At 41.1% G+C, this 23,365-nt stretch overlaps 1 protein-coding gene across 1 annotated transcript in view; it reads right to left on the reverse strand.

The window, feature by feature from the left end:
• The window catches only part of LOC126481917 (potassium voltage-gated channel protein Shaker), a 1,005,443-nt gene that overhangs the window by 133,388 nt on the left and 848,690 nt on the right, over nucleotides 1–23,365 (reverse strand). The window contains exon 11 of the mRNA XM_050105876.1: nucleotides 8,975–9,109. The gene's annotated coding sequence lies outside the window, so the exon portion shown is untranslated. The remainder of the gene's footprint in view (nucleotides 1–8,974; nucleotides 9,110–23,365) is intronic.

The following is a 23,365-nucleotide window of genomic DNA, read 5'->3' on the forward strand; positions in this document are numbered from 1 at the left end:
ACAAACGATCACTTTAGTCAAGATAGGGTTCAGTAGTACTACAGACAAGAATGAACATTACGATCAACTGATGACTGGAAATTGATTTGTAGCAATGTATCAAGCAGTCTTCGTTAAAGGAAAGCAGAAGAACGTTTGAAAATGGTAGCAGTAATTCATAGCAGCCGAAATCTACAATGTCTTTCAAGGGCGTCTCATACCATTCGTTCCTTACGATGCCACAAAGCACGTGCTGGAACATGGAGCACCAGTAACGGCTACTGTTATCCATAAAATAAGGGAATCGTACGACAACGAGACCTTGTAACGAGTTATACTACAACAAACTTATCACTGTTTTCACAGTACCACCATGAACTGCCGTTGTTGGACACCACCAGGCATTACTTACAAGTTCTACAGGCAATATTAACTGCAATACATTGTTGGGTCCTGTCTAACATTATCTCAGTGACTTCTGTGTACCAGAGTTGTGTCTTATATTAAGAAGATTCATGGAACACTGCCTGAGGGCAGCCTGCGTCCATTGCCCGATGCCTTTTTTAGGACACGGCTACTGACCTGGAGATTTATCCAACCATACGACGTGTTTCATCATCCACGGTCCAATCTCCATGATACTACGCCCACTGCAATCTTAACTGACGATGTTATTGGGTCAGCATAGGGGTCGTCTGCTGTGGCGCCCCATATTGTACAGTGCGCAGTGAACGGTATGCCCCGAAAAACTTTTATCTGTACTAGCTTTGTACTCTGTCGTCAAAACCGCCACGGGTCGCCACCTGTCCTGCTTTACAGAGCTTGCGAGCTTCCGCGCTCGACGTTCTGTAGCGTGGTCACCGTGGGCGTCCAACACCTTGTCGCCTGTTCGTGGGTTCACCGTCCTTCGTCCGCTTTCCGTAGATCATCACGAATTAGCCGTCCAACTTCACCGAGATGCATGTTCCCAGGTGCTGGGCTATAACAATCTGCCTTTCAATAAAGGCCCTTACATCAGTGGATTTGTCCATGTACAGACCGTGTCGCCGATATAATAATGCCGCATTTTTTTCTGAGTATGTCTGAAGTCTTATTGCCGTCGGGTGAACTTCACTTCATCATTGCGTGTAAGAGATGAGACTTATGTTCACTTAATTTCACTCTGGAGACGGGCTTTAAGAGGCACTAAGGTCCGTGAGTCTATCTCCGACTATTTTGTTCTAAAATTATTTTATGGCATGTGAGATAGTGTATTAGGAACTTTGAATCGACGCCAGGCTCGTGTATCCATTGTGTTTGTGGGTTCCAGCTGTCTGACGGTGCAAAGAATCTGGTAGATCTTACTATGTTGGTACACTACGTGATCAAAAGTATCCGGACACCCCCAAAAACATACGTTTTTCATATTGGGTGCATTGCGCTGCCACCTACTGCCAGGTACTCCTCATCATCGACCTCAGTAGTCATTAGACATCGTGAAAGAGCAGAATGGAGCGCTCCACGGAACTCACGGACTTCGAAAGTGGTCAGGTGATTGGGTGTCACTTGTGTCATACGTCTGTACGCGGGATATCCACACTCCTAAACGTCCCTAGGTCTACTGTTTGAGATGTGATAGTAAAGTGGAAACTTGAAGGGATACATACAGTACAAAAGCGTACAGGCCGACCTCGTCTGTCGACTGACACAGGTCGCCGACAATTAAAGAGGGTCGTAATGTGTAATAGGCAGACATCTATCCAGACCATCACACAGGATGCACTGCAAGTACTATGACAGTTAGGCGGGAGGTAAGAGAACTTGGATTTCATGGTCGAGCGGCTGCTCATAAGCCACACATTATGCCTTTAAATGCCAAAACGACGCCTCGCTTGGTGTAAGCAGCGTAAACATTGGACGACTGAACAGTGCAAAAACGTTATGTAGGGTGACGAACCACGGTACACAATATGGCAATCCGATGGCAGGCTGTGGGCATGGTGAATGCCCGGTAAGCGTCATCTGCCAGCATGTGTAGAGCTAACAGTAAAATTCGAAGGCTATGGTGTTATGATGTGGACGTATTTTTCATGGAGGGGGCTTGTACCCCTTGTTGTTTTGCGTGGCACTGTCACAGTACAGGACCTTATTGATGTTTTTTAAGCGCCTTCTTGCTTCCCACTGTTGAGGAGCAATTCGGGGATGGCATCTTTCAACACTATCCAGCACCTGTTCATAACGCAAGGCCTGTGGCGGAGTGGTTATACGACAATAACATCCCTGTAATGGAGTGCCCTGCACAGAGTCCTTCCTGAATTCTATAGGACACCTCTGGGATGTTTTGGAACGCCGACTTCGTGCTAGGCCTCATCGACCGACGTCGAGACCTCTCATCAGTGCTGCACTCCGTAAAGAACCGGCTGCCATTCCCCAAGAAACTTTCCAGCACCTGATTGAACGTATGCCTCTGAGAGTGGAGCTGTCATCAAGGCTAAAGGTGAGCCAATACCATATTGAATTCCAGCATTACCGATGGAGGTCGCCACGAACTTGTAAGTCATTTTCAGCCAGGTGTCCGGATACTTTTGATTACATGTTGTATATTGATCGCTTCTGAACTGGTATCTCTAAGATGCAGCTCTGTGGTTTCCCAGTATCTGTTCCCTTTGAATATCCAAATAATACACCTGTTGTGAACTGTTTGCAGATTCCCTATTCGTCTTTGCGTACCTATATACGCGCCACGTGCCCGGAACGGCACTAGGTGGCATTGAATCTCGCATTTAACAGGGGTCATAAATCTTTGGGTCACCTATGTATAGCTTCAACTGCAACTTTGTGCTAGATATCGCATCACAGCCAGCTTTCCTGCTTATCGCAATCAATCACCTTAATCATTCCATCTGAACACGCCTGCAGGCATGACTCAAATTTTTAAAACAATACCACCATTTAGATAAATTTTTACTGTCACTGGCGTTAACATCCATGATATCCATTCACTATTAACAAAAGTGTTCCTCTCAGGGTTTGTGGAAATAACAATACTGGTTGAACGGAGTCGTTCGGGACCGTGTCTCGCGTAAATCTAATCCTGGCCTCACACAAAGTTTCAGTTGTGAGTGCATATTCATTACATTGCAGATTCAGAACAGGATTGCACTGATATCATTTGATGTCACTGCATCATCAATGATTTAATCCCCATCAATCTATTCATTTAGTTTGAGTACATTTAATTAATTTCATCTAATTTTTGACATTCATGAGGGTATTTTTGATCCGTCGTGCAACTACAAAAATGTGTGATTTTTCCTCCAGACGCGTTTGGATTTATTTATGTAAAACATCATCTGTGGTCTGTAATTAAGTTAATTTACATTTTGATTTGCTTTTTAGATCAAAAAACAGTTCGTTAAGAATAGGCTGGTTTGTGTTTACGGTGATTTTTCAGCTGCTTTCTCGCTTGCATCGGGAAATGCCTTCTGCTAGCACATCGTTGTTTTGCTGTGTTAGACACTGATAATTTTCGTCTACTTTTTAGATGTTCTGTAGCACTATGAATTTCTCACGACACACTTTTACGCACACCACTGAATTCTGTTTGTTTCCGTACTTCAAGTATGTGTTATTGTTTGTGTTTTGTAGTGTTGCCAACATAACCTTTCCACTACTTTGTCTTTGACCTACAAATATTCTTTTTTTAAATTAGATTATTGTGTGTGTGTAATGTAAGAGTAGAGAAGAAATAGCGATGGAGATTTTACTTTTATTTTTATTTTTATTTTTTGGGAGGATAAACCACGATGAGTGGACATAAGTATATAGCAGTGTAATGGAGTGTGTGTTGGAGGAGAGGGTGAGAAACGAGAGGTAAAATGAAACTGTGATTGCGGTGGTGGGGGGTGGGGGGAGTGGGAGGGGGTGAAATCACATGAAAAAGAAAAGAGCCTTTTCCATCCTTCACCCCTTCCCACTCTCCCACAACCCCCCCCCCCCCCCCCCACCCCTCAAAGTTTCATTTCACCTCTCGCTCCTCACCCTCTCCCCTAAACCTCACTCCATTACGCTGCTATATACGTATGTCCACTCATCATGGTTTCTCGTCCCAAATAAATAAATAAATGAAATAAAATAAAATCTAATAGAATTACACAAATACTATAATCTAATTTAAAAAAGAATATTTGTAGGTCAAAGATAAAGTAGTGGAAAGGTTATGTTGGCAACACTACAAAACACAAATATCAACACATACCTGAAGTACGAAAACAAAGAGAATACAGTGCCGTGCATAAAAGTGTGTTGTGAGAAATGCATAGTGCTGCAGAACATCTAAAAAGTAGACGAAAACTGTCAGCGTCTAACACAGAAAAACAAGGACGTGTTAGCAGACGGCATTTCCCGACGTAAGCGAGAAAGCAGCAGAAAAATCACCGTAAGTTCGAACCAACCTATTCTTAACGAACTGTTTTTCGATCTAAAAAGCAAATCAAAATGTAAATAAACTTAATTACAGACCACTGATGATGCTTTACCTCAATAAAGCGAAACGCGTCTGGCAAAAAAATCACGCATTTTTGTAGTTGCAACGACGAATGAAAAATACCCTCATGAATTGTAAAGCAACTACGGACACTATGGCCACACAAATGAAGAATTTAATTTTTGACAGTTTGTGTGCAGTTTTACTTACACAGAGATAACGTTTGTGCAGTAATTACAGGAGTGGCTGTGGGAAACCGTCTAAAATCTGACTCAGGCTTGTTAGCGTACTACAATAATGCCATATTGCCCCACGTGACACAGAATAACACTTCAAGCATGCAGCCAGTCACTCTGCGTATCCTTGCACGGAAATTCATTCGACATCTGGCAGCAGCTTTATGCAAAACAAGAAACACGATATGTAGAGTGAGAATTTCTGTCTTTTATTGCCTAAGCAATACAGTGTCTTAGCTTCAGAAAGAGAACCATTTATAAATCTTGCAACGATGACGCTAATTAATACAGGACGCCGTCCTGTTATGAGCAGACTTCCTAACTAGCAAATCAGGATTTAGCCTTTAAACAGCAACTGAAAATTTTGCTGCGCAAATATGTTAGTACTGTGAAAGACACTATCACATTCGCTGTATATTATCAAACTATGTGAAGGAATCGACTTAGGGGGTTATGGAACATGATATATGTACCATTTACTTCATTCAGTAAGACAGGAAAATCGATCGTTACTGCATGGTCGCATTGCGTTCAGTACCTGTATGTGTTAAGAGTTTTTGAGTGGGCCTAGTTTCTGCCAAAAGCGACGAAGTGCGCTATGGCAAACATGATTAATATTGATGAAAGGCTCTCTGTTTCCAGCTGGGTGGCGGTGTTAAAATACTATGACGTTTCGAAGAGTGTCATACTCATCATCTTCAGGTGAAGTGCCGAGGTATTTCATAAGTCGTAATATTTATGCTAGCGTTATGCCCCCTCCATCTGACTAAGGGCGGATGGTTTCCGCCCGATTGCCGGGCGCGGAGGAAGGTTGGGGGGGGGGGGGGGGGTATGAAGTTGCAGTGGTGGGGGTAGCGGGTGCGTCGCTCGCGTCTCTGTCTGGGCATTTTGGGTGCGCCTTGCGTTCTGGGCGGTGTTGGGCGCGCTCTCGTCGTCGTATTGCCACCAACGCGGGATTGCATGCCACATTCAGTTGGTATGTTTCGTCTCTATTAGCCATATTATCTCGAATCCTTAGTTCAATATATTACTTAATAACGCTGTCCCAACTGTCGGCTGCTTGGCGTAGCACATTTGTGTTATGAAAGTCAAGGGTGTGGTCTTCTTTGATGTTATGCTTCGTTGCCAGCAATTTCTCTCTGTGTACCAATCGTACATGCCTTATGTGCTGCTCATAGCGTTTCGAAATATATGGCTGCCTTTGACCAATGCACTGGTGGTTAAATTCGATGGCGGTGCTGTTTATCGCAGATACGTTCAACTTCAGAGCGTTTTGCGCCGATCCAAGATACTCTTTCGTTTTAGGTGATGGTTGGGAGATGGTTATTATGTTGGATTTTTCAAGTAGGCTTCCAATTTTGGCTCAGAGCGATCCTAAGTACAGAAGAAAACTGACTCTCTCATCTTCTTCCTCCTCTTCCCAGTTTGCTGCATATTTTCTCTTCTTGAATGTCCTGCTAATCTGTGCTTCACTGTACCCGTTCTATCGAATACTTTATTATGGTGTTGTGATTCGGCTGGATGGCTTTTGTTTATCACAGATGACCACGCCAGTTAGCACTGTCTTTCGTTGCGCTGGATATTGGCAGGCTCCTTGAAAAATCCAACATAGAAACCATATTTCAACCCACCGCCTAAGGCGAAAAAGGACCCTGGCTCTGCGAAAGACCCACTAGAACTGAACATTCCTAGCATATACAGCCGCACCTGTGAATGTGGCCACCAATACAATGGGAAAACGCAGCACTATTTCAGAATGCTGCGAGTGGAACACAAAATTGTACATCACCGATAGAAGGCACAGCCTTTGACCACCTTTGACTTTCAGAGCACCAAGGTGCTGTGCCGAGCAATCAGCTACAGTATAATTAAGGAATATATTTAAATGCGGATTCACGAGAATCTGGTTAGTAGGGATCCAGGATAGCAGCTGAGTGTAGCATGGACTCCTGCGTTAACGACAATACGAAGAGAGCGCGCCAAGAACCATCCAGCACGCAAGACGCATCCGGCATATCCAGAAAGAGACGTGAACAGTGCACCTGCTACCCCTACCACTGCAACTTCATCTCTCCTCTCCTCCCAGCCCCTTGGCCGGAGAGCACCCAGCCACCCGGTGCCAAGTGGGATGAGCTCAGCGCTAGTATAAATATTACTGCTTCCGCAGTATCTCGATGTACATGACACTGATTATATGTCTGATGATGTACGCAGCTCCCATCTGGGGATATGCAGCTCCTACACGCCTGCAGATCATACAGAACAAAGTGCTACGCATCATTAGCAACGCTCCACGCTACACATGCACCGTGAATCTCCACAAAGAATACCGCCTTGAAATCCTCAACCAAGTACTCAAGAAACACTCCACACGACTATACAGGAATTCGAGACACTCTACCAGTCCTTTCATCCTTACTCTGGGAAACAATGATCACAACCATAGGCGGAAAGACAAGCGGCCAAGGACTCTACTAGCTAGGGCATAACCACCAATGGTAAGCTAACATAAACCCACAAGCGACTACATAGGCAAGTCCCTGGATATCAGCAACATTGACTGGATATGCTAGCTGTTATTAAAGCCGCCCAACGGGCTACAGCAGGGAAGCCGACAAGCTCGCACACTAACGCACAAACAAATCGCCAACACTACCCTACACTGTGAATCCGATATATGACCTATCGGACACAAAACTATGATGAACCTAATTGTTACAGGACCGCTGACGCTGACCGAGAAACCAACACCAGCACCCAGCAGCTGCCGCCGAGTAACACCACCGCACAACGTCAAAGGTATCGATCTGTGTGATACCCACGTGTCGCAGGCAGGTTTTTCTTTCCCTTGGCACTTTTTTCCCCTCTGCCCTTCAAACCGCTACCCTACGTTCAACTTTCGGCCCAATCTGTCACCAGATGAGCGCGTATTAATGGTGAACCTTAACCAGACGTACACAAACATCGCAGTACCCACGTCCTGCGAGACCTCACTTTAGTGGATACTAACTCTTATGCAGAGTTGGCAGCAGACTTTTTGTGTTGGTCATCATGCCGGTGTGGGTTTTTTTTTTTTTTTTTTTAACAAGAAAAAGTATCTCGATACTTCGCCTGAAGATGACGCGTAGGACACCCTTCGGGATGATGCAGTGTTTTCAAACTGGCAACCGACTGGAAACCAGAGACCTTTTGATCAACGGTATAGACCACATTCACACATGATGTGAATCAAACTTTAAGTCCATACTGGGGGCTGGCGGGAAGATAACAAAATGTGTCATCAGTTTTTATTGTTGTAGCCGAGCACGGAATAAATTACTCTGACCCAGAGACACTACTACTTACTGAAGTCTACTTCTCCACTTTTCTAAAAGATCCCAAAAGATGTTGTTGAGGTTGATGAATAGATCAAGATATACGATGTAATATACGTTTCTCTGGTGGGTATTGGGGGGCAGGTAGGCATTCAATCTTGGAGATTAACACTTTCCAACCAGTAAAATTTGACAACTGTAGTTTCGTCCGCCTCAGTGAGCTGAACCAGACTATTTCATATCTAACTTCACATCATCTTCAAAATTAAACTAACTTAGACATGTAAGAGAATGAAACAGCCAATACTAAAGCTTGGACGTGTTTTACAATTTTATTCGTTCATTAGATGTCGTTACGGATCCGTTATTGGCAGTTCTTACTTCTTGTAGCACGTAGGAATTTAATCTGACTTTACTCTCTTCGTTTCAGAACAACACAAATTGTTCATTATATGTGAGCTGCTGTAATTCCAAGAATGCGGTAATCCAACTGCTCAGAAAACTAAGTTGTTAAAGTAAATATCTAAGAGAAGATCGATCACGAGTGATAATACAGAGTCGTAAGTTTTCTATTTAAGATGATGAGGTAGAGTACTCTTGCAATCATATAATTATATGAATTGCTTACAGAATTATTCATTTTATTTACAATATTAAACCTCTCTTTCCGAGTGTTTTATTCTTCACTGCTTTTCCACTACTAGCAGCTCAAATATTTATAGTGTCCTTCAATCGTTCTAAGTTGCAGCTTTCGCACATCAATGTATGCGAGTATTATTTTTAGTTTCGTTCTCGAAGAGCACCGCCTACTGAAATTCTGGTATGAGATGTAGGTTACCGCTTTGTATGAGTACTTTTCTGGTTGATAGTTTTCAGACTTTTGACAGCCTTAGGTGCTAATGAATTTGTGAGACAACTAGTACGTCACCGTTCAGCGAATGCGCCCTATGTATAGTATGGATAAAGTGAGCGTTGTGTACCTTAGGCTGTCCGGATAGACCTCACTCCGCCTGTCGCTGCCCGGATCCTTTCAAAAGATTTGGCTCGTTGCAAATTAACGATCTCTTCGCTTCTTCTTTCTCATATATACGCAGTAAGGAGGAAGAACTGTGATCCTGAAAAAGAGACCAATAGAACGTTTCAGCCGACTGTTAACTCCAGGCATTTTCGTTACAAAAATTGTTCGGAGAACCGTAAATCACCACAAGTAATTCATTAATAATATGTAATGCTTAACAAGCCACCAGTGATTGTTTTGTTAACATTGTTTCGTCAAACACGTTTTCTAATCGTACTGGCGGAGGTAATCCTTGTTTCCCCAAAAATGCCCGCAGAGAGCTGTTCGGGATCGTTGCATAACAAACTCATTGTTGGGAAACACAGTGTAGCAAATCTACTACAGAGCCATGAAATGCCTGATAACGTTTTTTATAGTCGATGAATCGTGTATTATTTTTTTGTTTTGTATGTCCTTCTGAAATAAGAATCTTCAAATCGTAAGTCTTTTTTGTTTACAAGAACAGCCATCCGCAAATGCAATTAAAGGAGCTGTAAAGTGTTGGGAAGATTATGCGCTTGCAAAATTAAAATACGGGCTGTTGCATAAAAAACCTTTACGAAATGACCAGAAAATTATTCTGAATTACCGAAGATCTCATGGTTTAGTGGCACTAAGTTATGATGAGAGCAAATTCTGCCTTGGCGCCAGTAAAGGTCTTTTGTGATTGCTGAGTCGATCTGACAACTGGCAATTACCATTGCGTAACACGAGCTACTGCGGGGATTATTGCAAGGAGGGAGGGGGAAGGCAGGCAGCTCGTGTTAGTTTCGCTGTGAATGAGAAGTAGCCCTGGTTACATGTGCTAGTAATCAGTATCCATTACATACGTTTCGCGGGGCAGTAAGTGCATTTGGTTGTGAAGATAACTTTCTACAGGGAGAGGGGGGGGGGGGGGGCGAGGGACAGCTAACTTCCAGTGTCTCACGCTCGGTTCGCCCTTAGAAATATGTTCTTCGGCATTCCAAGATGCGAGTGAACTTCTCTGGTCATTTACTATTAGCTGACCTCTGACCAATTGCTAGCTATGAAGCATGACTAAGCAAATTCTGCCCTGAACTGCATCAATTTCGTCGAGAGGTGAAAGAGCGGAATAATAGTTCCCATGAGACAGCCAGCATCTCTACAACCGCCTTTGAGCACAATTACCTGTTTTGTTGTTGGAGAAGCAAATCCAACATAGTGAGATTGTTGTCCAAGACAGTCTATAAACTTGCGTAAATCATGATGTGTGTGCTTCCCATATGTCGTCCTAAAACACTGGACTGATTTCAACCAAATTTGGTACTTACATCTCTGACACATAACTCAGGAACATCTGGAAGAATTTCAGCCAAGTTTGGTTTATACATGACTAATTATTTGTATGAACATACTGTAGGAATAAGATACTCCTGCTACCCCTAGGGTCGAAGTTGGGATAAGACTGGACGACATGAAAAAATGACCTGTTAGAATTTCTTGCCTGTATTTAATTGTCTCGAAGTACTCGCCAATGTATGATACGCAACCTGTCTCTTATGTAGTTCCGTGCGTCACCCAAGTCACGGGAATCAGTGCTGCAGTGAGCCAATAATTTTGTTAACGTGTTTCAGGGCCAAAGATCACACCACATGCCGAATACCACAGACACATTTAACTACCTCTCTGGAGTCTCATGGTGTAAAACAGTGGAGAAGCGGATAGGTGCCGGCAACAGCTCTTTTTCTTCAACTGACAATCAGTTACTGCTACCAATATGCTTCTACGAAACGGAAGTCTACCGGTAAGATTTAATGGAAAGGAAAAAAGTGTGAACTATATGAAATACATATACAGGGTTACTCATAAGTACCTCCAGGGTTTCAGAAGACGAAAACTACAAGACATACAGAAAAAAAGACACATGTCAATGGACAGAGCACATCTCCAAATTTGTAACTGACATTAAATATACTCAGTATGGGCACAGTATGTGACGAGACCGACGTTATAAGTGCGTGCAATTCAATCAGACCGCTCAGGCGAAGATGCTACAGCAGTTCGCTTTGGAGGTCTGTTCACTGACTTGCCTACCTACACCGGCGAACTAATTCTATGAGAGAACGCGAAACGAACGATTTTTCTACATGTTCTGGAAAGTCTGTATGCTAGTGTAGCTACACCGAGGCACATATTACGAATCGAAACTTGAAGAGATGCTCTATCCGTAGTTATATGTGATTTTTGCGTTTCTCTTGCAGTTTTCACGTCTTCTGAAAACTCGGAGGCACTTACGAATAACCCTGTACATGTGTGGAATATGTGTGACATTTGCCTCTGTGAGCGAAGCTATAGGAAAAAATTCAGTCTGTAGACAAGTGAGTGGAAATCTATTGCAGTCATTGCACTGTTCTAACTGTATGGTATGTCTTATGTGAGACCATTACTTCAGGGAGTAAATTTTTCACTTTTCAATAGGTACTTGTGACGGATTCACCGCTTGTTTGACTAGAAGGCAGTATTTTTTACAGTGGAGTTCTCATACGAACTTTCGAGACAGGACGATATCGAGGCAGAAGGTAAGTGGAGTCTCTGATTGTAGTATTTCATTATATTTATATGCATATCTGCGAAAACCGAAGGGGATCAACGGTGCTGTGAAAGGACGAGAATCAGTATTAGCACGACAATTACCTAAACGAAGCACAGTCAACAGGTAGCTTTCAAAAGAAGAGTTACGATACACACGTTCATGTTCTCATTTATGAGACATTTTGGAGCTGTCTGAATCTCGGGCTCGTTACTCATGTGAACTTCTTCTCCAGCTTCATTGCGTGTGATGACACACGCTTCCGCATACACAAGAATTTCTAAACGTTCAGCTTTTGGAGCAGCAACTGTTGACAAGAGGTCGCTGTTACTCCTATTATACTCTAACAGTGTGTACCACATTGTCTCGGTATCGAAACTGCAATTGCAGTAACGTACTCACAGGGTTTACAGTTTTCTCAAAATAGTTCAAATGGCTCTAAGCACTATGGGACTTCACATCTGAGGTCATCACTCCCCTAGACTTAGAACTACTTAAAGTTAACTAACCTAAGGACGTCACACACATCCATGCCCGAGGCAGGATTCGAACCTGCGACTGTAGCAGCCGCGCGGTTCCGGACTGAAGCGCCTAGAACTGCTCCTCCACAGCGGCAGGCACAGTTTTTTCTATTCATATTAACTGGATTAAACAATCGATTAAGAATAGAGCAATCATTGATGTGGTGTTTACTTGCCACATATCATTGCTCCTCAAAGGATTCCTCTCAGTACAAATCTTTTAATTTTTTTACATATTAAAGAACGGAGCATCTTTCATCGGGATGGGTTTTTCACAGTCTTGATAACTTTCATATACCGCCAAAAGTGGAAAGTCTGTACTCCTGTAGAACTCCACGTTATTGCAGTTACATCGCATCATTCTATGGATGTGTATAAAGGTAATCAGAATGGCATATATGTGACAGAGTATTTTCAGCTGACAAGGAGATCCCACGGCAATCGGATTTATGTAGTTTTTCATATTTATGATAAGTAAAGTTCAGATTTTATCCCAAAGTGCAATCGAACCCATGACACCATCGTGGCAGGCTACCATTCTACCAAAGAATGTAATTAGGCTGTTTAGGTTTTTATATTGGTAACGCCAAGTAGCGCTCTGTATGAAAATCACTGGCTGTATGTATAATTTATTTAAGGGGACGTTTCATATGTCGACCCTTAGCCGAGGATACCTCACTGGAATCTTCTGTTTTTTTCTTGTAGTTTGTGTAATTAGTGCAGCCTTTGTTTATTGCTAGCGCGTAATTGTAGAGAGAATTTCCTTTGTAGTTGTAGTTTTTCATTCTTGTACAGTAAAACAGTTGTGGCATGCATGTAGATTTGCACCAAGTATTTCGCAGCTGCGCTTGCAATTAACGAGATATTATTTTCAATGTTATGTTAATGTGTTTTCTTATTTTGCTCTTCAAATTGTGTTTTTCTGTGTTGTCGTGTGAAATATTGTGGCAATAATGGCGTGTGAAAAACGTAATACTAGGCTCCAAAGTAAACTGAGACAGTGAAGACGAAAGCAGTGTGTTAGCACCGCCGAGTAATGAATTAACTAATGTTCAAAGTAGTAATTTGGTAATTGTGCATAGGGAAACGGAGCGGGCTGCAAATAATGGTGTAGGCAGTGAAACAATTAGTGAACAGGGAAGCATAATCGATCGATCGGTCGGCAACAGCTTGCCTCAGGAATCCGAAATGACAGGACACAATCTTGCAAATACTGTAGATTCAGGTTTTGCGTCCTCGCCGTTTTCTCAAATAAGTCAAGACACATTTTCTGCTTTTCAAAATGCGAATATTGCCGGTTCAAATGCATTGCCGAATAGCACTGAGGAACATGTTTCAGATACCAGTGCATTGTTATTACAATTAATGCAACAAATGGGACAAAAGCTTTAAAAGTTGGACACAATGGAACAAAATCAGAAACAAACACAGCAAAAGCTTCAAAAGTTAGACACAATGGAACAAAATCTTCGGAAGTTAGACACCACACTTGAACAAACACGTGAAAATTTAACTATTGAGTTACATAACACTGAATCGAAACGTCAAAAAGTCTGTAATGACGTAAAAACACAAATTTTGTGAGCATTTTCAACCTATTTTTTCGCGGCATGAAAATGCATTACAGAATCACGAAGCAGCCATAAAAGAACTGCAAACTATTGTTCATGAAAATCACGACACCTTGCAAGCTAAAATTGACTCAGTTGCATCTACTGATTCGGTTACGCAACTTGCAAAAACTCAGGAAAACTTAAAGGACACAGTAGATTCGATTTCAACACAAATAGACACTCTGAAATTTGGTTCAGAAAAACACACTGAGGAAATGTGTTCACTATCGGAGAAAGTAGCCGAACTTTCGGATCAGTTCACTAACTTATCTACAAAGGTAGATGATGATCTGAATGACACAAGACCCGTAGCCTTCACTGACACAGAAGAGTATGAACAAATTTGAAAATTCAAACAAAATCAAAATCAAATCAATACACAGTACAAAAGAGAAATCCAGGAAGTACAAGATCAGTTGACACAGGTAATACAAGAATTACATATTTCAGAGGACACTCGCGCTCCAATACGGGAAGAGGGACATAGAAATACGGAACAGCCATAAAATAATAACACGAGGCACTTCGGAAATTATGAAAGAAATTGGCAAGGTACACCGAATTTTGAGATGGAACCCCCGACACGACGTAACAATGACCGATATACTACTCGCCGACACGATGATTTGACTTTAAGCTGTTCATTACTACATGTAAATTCAAAACATTTAAGAATTCTGGCAACGACATTTATCCACAAGCATGGCTCCTTCAATTCTCTCGTTGTTTTCCTCCCAACTGGTCATTAGAGCACAGATTAGAATTTATGTGTGGCTACTTAGAGAATGAACCAGCTGAAAGAATGTGATCGGTCATTCACGATTGTCACAGTGAAGGAGAATTTTGTCATGCCTTCCTCTCAGCATATTGGTCTCAAGCTACACAAGACCGAGTAAAACATAGCATCATAATGATGAACATTTCGAAAAATCTGAATTTTCCAGTCTTGTGAAATATTTTGAAGACATGTCGCACAAGAACCAGTACCTGTCAAACCCATACAGCCCCTCAGAACTCATCCGCATTTGCTTAATCAAATTACCTGAACATTTACGACATACTATTTTGGCAGGACGTTGCAAAGACGACATTGAAGCTTTTCAGGGACTCTTACAAGAATTAGAAATTGACACTGACAATCGCAGAACGCGAAAACAGGAACACAACAATTACAGATCACATCCGTCACAATTCCGCCATGAAAGAAATAATAATTGGACACGACAAGGCTATTCTTACAACGCAAATCGTGAACAAAACAGACACCACCCATATGACAACCACTGGCAGAGTAATAGTTACAGAGAAAGATTGCACTTCCGTAATTATAAATATGACAGAGATAACCATAGAAACAGACAATATGGAAACCAAAACAATTATTATCAAGGGAGACAGAATAACTTCAGACGCAACAGTTCAGCGCGCAGTTACCATTCCAGGAGAAATTCTCCACCACATGACCGACAAACAAGAAACTATGTAAACTACCGACAAAACGACAGACCCGAATTCCATCAGAACTGGCGGGATTCAAACAGAGCAAGGCACTCTCGACAAGGTGAATTTGTAGAAGTTAGGTCTCCTAATCCCAATAACGACGCAAGCCAACAAAGAGACAGACAATGACTCGCACCGCAGGCAGCCACGTGCGCCGGCTGGCTCAGGGAAAAATTACATCGACGCTAACCTTGAGAAAAATTACAGTATTCTTTACCGATGTATATCACATGATAATTGCGTCGAAGTTGAAACACTGCATACTAGGAAGAGTAAAGGTTTACACCACATTTCACATGTAAAACCGTTTATTGAGAGATAATCTGCTTTTTAACTTTGTCTTTGCCATATAACTTTTCACTTTACATTACTAGTATGCTTTGTCAGACTTAGAATCTGTTAACATGCAACAATGTTTGAAGTTAAATATCCAGTCAAGAACCAATAGAACTTATTTAAACAGAAATTACGAATGCATTGTTATTGTGAACAGACGACACAGTGTTATTGTGTGTGTACATTCTTGCTTGTTAGTGGCACGATTACGTAACGACTATAAGGCTCACATACTTAGAACATTTACCAGTACTGCTAATAAGATTTTAATGCAACATTTTGGTTTACTTGAAAATACATTCTGGATTTAAAGTACTTTCTGTGAGATACCAGATGACACAGTGGTTAGTTTATGTGACAGCTACACGATTTTATCACGACGCTACTAATGAGTGACAATTTACAATGTTGCTTTCGCGGTGTTTCTGTTTTATATCTGCACAGTTTTTCTGAATTATTCTGGAAAGTAAAACATGTTTTAGTAGTAACTTTTGTGGTATAGCTACAATGAGACAGCCTTTTCCGTAGCACAACAATATGTTACAGCACAGTACTTTCTTCATCACGGCAATAAGCATAATAGCTAAGATATCTATACGCAAAGCATTTCACTTTTGTTTATCATGAGGTAAGTACATTGACTTCTGCAGAACTTAGCTTTCGGAGGACGGTAACTACGACAGTTCCACAGAGATTATCTTACAACAAGACGCACAGTTTAGCGCTACAGTAAATGTATTTGAGTGATTAATTTTGCACTTAAATCATTTATTTTTAAAGATATTTGCAGTACAATGATACAAAGGTTTTCCGTGATACACTTCATTCCATTGCTGTAATCTGTAACACCTGAGGGTATAATTACATTAATCCTCAGGGGGGTACACGCTTACTTTGTGTACCATGTGTCTGGCAAACACAAGGAGCCCTAGCTAATATGGTATTTGCTTATACAACTTTACACATCGGTACCATTTCTCTAACACATAAATTACACAGCTATCTGATCATTTAACTGAGAGAGAGACAAACATTTTTTTTTACTACATCAGTGACAGATGTTTATACAATTACACAGCTGGATCATTTCACAGTTATGAAATTGTATTTTGTCCGTACTGTGTGCACCCTTCATATTTTTCGGAACCATTGTGATACTATGAGAGCTTTGAATGATGTATTTGGTATGGGATCATGATTTTTAAAGTATGTTTGAGGTAGATGACACTATTGAAATGAGCTGAGAATTTTTTTTAGGTTTTGAAATTATTTGAGGAAGCTACGATGGTTTTGAGAATGGACTGAGATTTTATGATATTATTACGACGACAATGTGTATTATGCTGTTGAGATATGTTTATGATCAATAAGATGATGCTACCGTATATGAGGAATTTGATTATGCTACGTATTTCTTATGATGAAATATTGAAGAAGTGTCGACGAATATGTGTATGTATAATAAGGTAAGGAATAATGCGTAGTGGTTAGGGACTCTGATTTGTGGAAAAGGATGTTGGAAACCAAGAATCGTACTTTAAGAATTATGAAATGTGTGTACATGCGTGAATGTATTACAATGCTGTCGAAAATTTTTTGGACACTGTTATATTTATAGGATTTTATTTTCTACACATTTGTAACGCAAATTCTCAACCTGTGAAAATATTTTTATATGAGACTGTCACTGTAGTCAAAACTCCTGTCATAAATATTTCAGTAAGAAAGGTAAGTGACCTTGACGTAATGCGTTTAGGGTGCCCAGCTGAGAGATAGTCGTCTGACAAAAGAAAGCCATTAGGTGGAGAAAAAAAAAACGAGGCCATTATCCTCGCTATTGACATTTCTTTGTCGAAAGCATCGCAAATACGACACGCTCAAACTTGAAAACATATGATTACACTGTGGAGCTCTTAATTTACGATATTTACTAAAATGCCTAATGAAATGATGAGAAATATTTTACATCTATTGTCTATGCAGTTGAGAGATTGCTCATTTTGTTTAATATCTAGTTTCTAGCTGCACTGCAGCATTGATTAAAATAAAATTTTGTAGATGTACTAATATAAATATTTTATGCCTAGAGATCCAGTAAATAATTTGATAATCTACTTCAGAAAAACGAGGGAGCACAAAAAAAGACATTTCCCTTCACAGGGCCGGCCATGGTGGTCTCGCGGTTCTAGGCGCACAGTCCGGAACCGCGAGGCTGCTACGGTCGCAGGTTCGAATCCTGCCTCGGGCATGGATGTGTGTGATGTCCTTAGGTTAGTTAGTTTTAAGTAGTTCTAAGTTCTAGGGGACTGATGACCACAGCTGTTAAGTCCCATAGTGCTCAGAGCCAGTTGAACCATTTGAACCAATCCCTTCACAGGAATTGCATACATAATTTTTGTCAATGACTGGGTAACTTGTTTAGTATTGTAAGTTAAGGTGATGCATCACCCTAGTATTAAGATGCGGCATAGGTATTAAACATGGCCATTTTTACTGTAATATTTTTTCTGCTTGTGGGTTTGTGATGTTTAGGTATAAGTTATTGCATTTGCTGCTGCTGCTTGCCAGGCATAGTGCTACTAAATTTCACTTTGTATTACTCTGTGAAGCCAGTTTTACTACTGATTTATTTTTCTTTTTGCTGCGCATTGGCTCATATTAGTGATAATGTTGCATTTGCTCTCCAAATTTAGATTTACTGCTGCTTGCTTTGCCAATTTGCATTTTTTGTCATTGCTGTTTGTGTTAATTGTTTTGTGCTGCTGCATTGCCTCGTCCCTTAGTTTATGCATCTGAGCTCGGTAGATTTAAGTTAGCTTAAGATGGGGTAGGCTATACAAGAGAACGAGTTGTGATGAATTGGAAGAAATGGATTGAGAAGCTATAAGAAAATATTTTAACCAAAAAAGCATTTTGAAAGAGGATGAATAGAATACACAAAGTAGGCTTAGATAGGACTTTTTGGGAATAATGATGAACGAAGGGAGATCTCAATGCAAAATACTTCAGTAAAACAAATCCTGTCCTTTCCTTTTGTGTTATACCTCTATGTGTTTGTGTACCCTTGTGTATTTGTGTTCTTCCTGTCTTTATGTGTTTAGTTAATAAGATCTATGTTGTAGAATTTTTCCAGTACTAAGCTACATTCACTATGATGAGGAATACTGTTATCCTCAAATATAATTTGCATTTATAATATGTCATTTTCTTTGTAAAGATGTTTACACATTATTAATTCTTTTCTGTTTCAATTCTCATGTGTGAAATTAATGTTTCGAAAACTATTCTCATTATTTTATTTATTTACTTATGTCATAATTCCTGTAACACTGATTTATATGTTTATTTCTATTCTTTTGTAAAGCCTGTACTACTACAAATGTTATCTGTATTGTTATGTTCTTTAATGATGTATTTTGTACCTTTGATATTGTATTCTCATGTTATAATATTGTAATTGACACCAGTTCAGCAAATTAAGTAACTTGTAAGCATTCATTTCACTGCACACATTTCTGTTGGTCATAGTATATGCACAATATGTAAAAAAAAAAAGAGGACTGTTAGTGCTCCCACGTGTGTTGATAAGTCAGCAAGGGACTGGTTAACAGCATTGCTGGTTCTAAGGACAATTCCAAAAACTTTGTGAGTATACAAGTGGTGGTTTATGGACTTGCTATATTCTCCGCAAGACTCTTCGATGGTGATTGTGCACCTGCACAGTCGCAACAGTTGGCGGCTGGCCGTCTCTACAAGGACTACAGTGGGTCTGCATCTTTGATGACTCACCAATACCATTATTTCTACAAGGACTGCACTGGGTCTGCAACTTTGATGACTCACCAATACCATACTCTCTACCAGGACTACAGTGGGTCTGCACTTTGATGACCTACCTACCAATATTCTTCAAAACTTCGACTGACTCTGCTGTGGGTTTGCTCTGTTGTGGCCCATTACTTGTCTGCATGTCAAGAGTCAGCACTGTCTTTCCGTTGTAAGGACAACACTACTTCTTCAAGACTGCATGGAAATCCACTACTTCCGTGTGCATTTTCTTTTACTGCTCAGACTTTGAGAAAAAAAAAACACTGCAGTTTTACTGTGATGAATGATCAGGACTGTCTTTATGGACTGTAAGAAAATTTTAGCTTTTGACCAACATTGTATCAATAAGTGTGTGCATTTGATTTCTTTGTTATTGTAATTATGAAAAATTTTTTCAAATCTGTATTGGCCGCTGCCTAAAACAATTTGTAAAATTTTTTTGTGGGGAGCATGGGGGCTATGTAAGTAGACTGTTTAGGTTTCTATATTGGTAACGCCACGTAGCGCTCTGTATGAAAATCACTGGCTGTGCTGTGTGCAGTCTGTGGCTAAGTTTGCATTGTTGTCTGCCATTGTAGTGTTGGGCAGCTGGATGTTAACAGCGCGTACCGTTGCGCAGTTGGAGGTGAGCCGCCAGTAGTGGTGGATGTGGGGAGAGAAATGGCGGAGTTTTGAAATTTGTAAGACTGGATGTCATGAACTGCTATATATATTATGACTTTTGAACACTATTAAAGTAAATACAGTGTTTGTTCTCTATCAAAATCTTTCATTTGCTAACTATGCCTATCAGTAGTTAGTGCCTTCAGTAGTTTGAATCTTTTATTTAGCTGGCAGTAGTGGCGCTCGCTGTATTGCAGTAGTTCGAGTAACGAAGATCTTTGGTGAGGTAAGTGATTTGCGAAAGGTATATATTAATGTTAGTCAGGGCCATTCTTTTGTAGGGATTTTTGAAAATCAGATTGCGTTGCGCTAAAAATATTGTGTGTCAGTTTAAGCACATTCATGTATAATTTTTCTAAGGGGACGTTTCAAGAACAACACTACTTGATGAGATAAGGGATCTTATTTTATGGTATTACAGACGTTAGAAAAATTTCAAAGTTGATTTTCTCGAGAATTATTGAGAGTTGCATCGAACTACTGCGGCAGATTGTTATTTTAGTTCTGAACTTTACGTACCGTAAATATAAATAATTATAAAAATCGGACAGCCGTGTGGTTCCCTTGTGAGCCGAATGCCTTACGCCACAGCAAAACCTTTCGGAAACTATGTCTGAAACAGGTTTATTTATGTTATTTTCAGTCCTATGCCCGGAAGAATAATCTTTAATTGTGCACAGTAGTTGTAGTAGGTATACGTTTAACATTATGTACCCTGCGCTTGACCTCTAAAGCGGCTCCTAGACGGTCCGTATTATTGCTCAATATTTATAGCTTTGCAATAATTTCGAATGTTTGTGTTTTAGGTTGCAAGGTTTCGCATAATACTAAATAGATCAAAAGAAATTTGAAATACACTGGCGGAAAAAAATCGCACCACCAAGGAGTTATGCGACATAATCGAAAGTTGGCAGGCGTGTTTCTTCATTTGAAAGATGAAGTCTATTCAGTTCATGCCCGTCAGATAAGAGTGACACAAGTATCGCCACTATGAGGAAGCAAATCAGATTCGCGTTAAATACAGTCGTGAGCGTTATCTTTGAGATTGGACGCGGTGAGTTGATGTCAAGTCAAGAATGCCTTTAAGGCTATAAAGACGCCATTATCAGTAACGGACTATCTTTGAACGAGGGCGTGTAATTGAGCTACGAGAAGCTGGATGTTCCTTTTGGGGTATTGTAAAAAGACTTGATAGCAATGTAGATATTATACGTGATGGACGAGAATTGTTGGTGTTGAATAATTGCACCGCGGTACTGTCATGGGACTAACACGTAAGGACGGAGGAGGTCCGTGACGTCAGAGTTCCAGCAATCACTTCCAGCCATGACGCCAGGAGTAACACCGCTGGGTCTCGCTGGAACATCGGAAAACTGGAACCTCGTCCTAGGAAGCGGACATACTCGCCGTCAATGGTCGTCTGGGGTAGCGCAGTGCCGCGATTCATCGCTGATCCTAGGGCGACGTCGTTCTTCAGCCATCTTTGCTTTCCAGTCACGGCACCAATAAAAACACAGTCGTTTGTGTTGGAATGCTAAAGTCAGCCAACGTATGGGACAGTAATTCCCTATCTTCCTGCGGCTAGTTTAAAATGGCTCAGAGCACTATGCGACTTAATTTCTAAGGTCATCAGTCGCCTAGAACTTAGAACTAATTAGACCTAACTAACCTAAGGGCATCACACACATCCATGCCCGATGAAGGATTCGAACCTGCGACCGTAGCCTGCTGCTAGTCTTCGACCAAAGGCATTGGATGAAACAGAATGTTGGAAGGAGACTATTACTTGTTCTCGGATGGCAGGAAGAGACGTGAAGAGGTTGTGGTATGCTTGGTGCACTGTAGCGCGATCCTCCATTGTCGTGCTCAGGCATGATCGACTGCAACCTCGATGACGACTATGTCTGCCCTATCGTTCGCATGGAGTTCCATATTGGGCCACTATCGCATCTGAATGCCCTACAAATCTGGATATTGTACGATTCGATCAGCTGGCCAAATGGAGGCCCACAATGAGGCCCCTTTCAAACTCCGTCAGGTCCTGATAAGGCTCTCTCGCAGGAATACGCGGCGTCTTCGCATCATTCACAGTGTGTCTCAACATCCGACACTGTTCGCGTCCCCTTCTATAACCCATAAGGTGTAATAAGAGCTGCAGACTACGAAGTTACATTGACATTCGACCGTGCCTTCTGGGTGCTTCACGTTCTTTGTCAGACATTCTACAGATACTTACCAAAATTATCACCAACCTGTATCTTAATGACTACACACAATGTTTACCTCAGCGATGGAAACAGGCTTAAACTCATGTTTGAGATGTGAAAAAGTATATCTTCAGATGTTGAAGGAAACTAGTTTTAGATATATATTTCCCGTGTATCAGCTTGTGGCCTTTACATATTATCATTTTTGTCAACTTGTTAAAAGGTGTAGAGCACTGTCTTCAAAAGGCATTTATTTGTCTTATGTCCACATACCATGCAACTCGAAAACTACTGAAAAGGGAATTTTCACCAATCGTATTTAACATCACTTTCTCAAAATCGTGTAATCTGACATCCTTTGCACATCCTAACCGACATGAAGACCCTCTGTATCTGGCATCGGTGAACAGTTGCAGATGGTACTGTCGTTGCCGTAACAACTCCCCGTAGTGCTGTTGTGCCATTTTTACCGCAGCCCCTTACACAAGACGCCTATCGCCCACCTCTGCTTACGTAAACCCATCCGTACTCTGTTACTCACGGTTTACGTTTAACCAACACCGCCGAGACACGGTTGAGGAGCGGACAGTTGAATTCCGGTGAAATGGATAATAGGCGTTAACTGATTTGTTAACAGCGAGTATCGTGGGGTAAAAAAACTGTTTTCTCCGGAAATGCGATACACTTTCACATCACACACACGTGATGGAATATATTCTCAGTGACCTATAATCAAATACATGGTTGGGGTAACTAAGGGAAAAGACAACAGTGTAAGAGGCCAGTCGAGAACAAAGCTTACTTACAGCGAAGCATGTAACAGCGAATTACGTGTACGTATGTTGGAGTGGGGAGCAAGAGGATTGGGGAGGTGAGAATTATTAACGACCAGTTACGTCCATGCACGAATCGTAAAACAAAGTAATCTTAAAATTTTATGGCACAGAAATTCAGATGGTTGATGCGTTAATTGAATCACTTTTCAGGTGAAATTCAGGGCATCAACGTGCGTATTTTTTGTATTTGCCAAGGAGCAGGTGGTTCGTGGGATCACAGACGGCTTTCCGAAGTCTAGAGGAGAACTGTGAATTTTTG

This window comes from Schistocerca serialis, chromosome 5, assembly GCF_023864345.2.
Source record: "Schistocerca serialis cubense isolate TAMUIC-IGC-003099 chromosome 5, iqSchSeri2.2, whole genome shotgun sequence".
Taxonomy (NCBI): Eukaryota; Metazoa; Arthropoda; class Insecta; order Orthoptera; family Acrididae; genus Schistocerca; species Schistocerca serialis.